Raw genomic sequence first — 1,835 nt, 5'->3', positions numbered from 1 at the left:
GGAGATGGGAGCGTGGTATTTGTAGCCGGGGACAGCCGGTGATGTGGCCGGCAGCAACAGCTGGCCGCACGAGGCCACATCCAACTGCAACTGCAACTGCATGCACGTACGCATCGGAGACGAAACCTCCTGCCTGGTTCGGTCCAATCCTACCAGCGGCGCTTGTCGTTTTCGCAGGCTGGATGCCATGTGGGGCCGGATCGAGGAGGGCCCGCTTCTTGGTTTTAGTTTTGGCCACCGTGGATTTCATTCAAATTTTGAACCGTGGTAGAGTAGCGTCCTTTGTGTTGGTTTGTTTTCTAGTAGTACTAGCACAATGCCCCTACGGAGCCATAAAAACGACGATGGGAAACTACTAGCTTAGGAAATCATCAAAAGATGATCTCTTAAATCTATGGAGTGTAAATAGAACAAAAGGTCATGTTGTAGTCACTGATGATTTGTAAGTGCCTATTGTAGGAATGTAGGTCCTCTACAAGATTTACATTGAGATAACATTTTAAATTTTTTAAACATCGGCGAATGGACGAGTAATTTGAATGCATAAGATCGTGGATTTGGTAGGAGGACAACGTCTATTACCACGTTGAAATTGCAATGTGTTCGGTCTCTTCTACTATCCTATAGAACTAGAAGAATTGATTTGGTAGAGAAATTAAAATAAACACCATGATTTTGAATTGGAATCGTATGTATTTATAATATATGTTTTATATGAGTGTTATGCTCACATTAGGGTAGCACTGTATTTGTTTATTTGGGATCGGATAGGTCAGACAATAATAATACTTGTTTGTTATATCTTTTGAAATGTTGCTAGTCTAAGCAGGAAAGATACGAGGGGCAAGGGGGGGGGGGGAGTTTGGAGAAGATGAATGAATCCGCAAATATGATCTCTATTCTCCTCGTTTCGACTCGTATTTTTTGAAATTTAGAGCAGCTACAACTGGAATGTGGTAATTTGAGTCCCTATATGATTGCAGACAGCGTCCGATCAGCCCTCAAATGTCTGTGTTCATAGCTGCCCCTCAATATTAAACTCTCCAAATTCATGCAACATGGAAATAGATCCACATATACATAGTACTCCCTTCGTCCCACAATATGAGATGTTTTTGCAAGTTGTTTTAGCTTGTAAAAATGTCTTACATTATAAGTTGCGGGAGTACAATTTATGGAAACCGAACAAAGCAAGTTCAACATGAAACTAGCCATAGATTGTTCTGTAGGAAAATACGATCTAGAACTACTCCCTCCATTTCCAAATATAAGTCTCTTTAGAGATTTCAATACAAACTACATACAAGGGAGTAAATACTAGTGCACAGGTGTCGATGTGGTAAGTGAGGTGTCGTTGTCGATTGGGGAGGATGAGGGGAACCCACTAAGGTATAGGGCTGCGTGGGCCTTCTCTTTGGGGAGGCACACGGCTTTCACGGTGTTGGTCACCGAGCAAGCCATTCCAACTCCTCGATGCGAAGCCATAGTGCCTTGGCATTTCTGCGGCAACGGCGAGCGTCCATCTTCGTCGAGGTCAAGGTTCAATGGATGGCCTCTCGGAGTAGGTCTCCCTCCAAGTTGGGAGGACGGCTTGATGGTCATTTACTGGCTAGATCCTACCTCTACAGCTCTCTTGGTTGCTTGTTGTCGTGTGCAACGACCTGCACTTGCTTTCGATTGGAGGGGTATTGGAGAGTCTGAACGTTTTGGACTGGACGTACTGTGTTTGTTTTGGTTGCATTTTTGTGATGGAACAATGACCGGATTGTCGGCCACGGCGTTTAGGGCATCTTCAAGGCGGACCCGCAAATCGCCCGTATCCGTTCGGATCACGC

Source organism: Triticum dicoccoides, chromosome 7A (assembly GCF_002162155.2).
Source record: "Triticum dicoccoides isolate Atlit2015 ecotype Zavitan chromosome 7A, WEW_v2.0, whole genome shotgun sequence".
Classification (NCBI taxonomy): domain Eukaryota; kingdom Viridiplantae; phylum Streptophyta; class Magnoliopsida; order Poales; family Poaceae; genus Triticum; species Triticum dicoccoides.
This window is presented reverse-complemented; position numbering follows the sequence as displayed.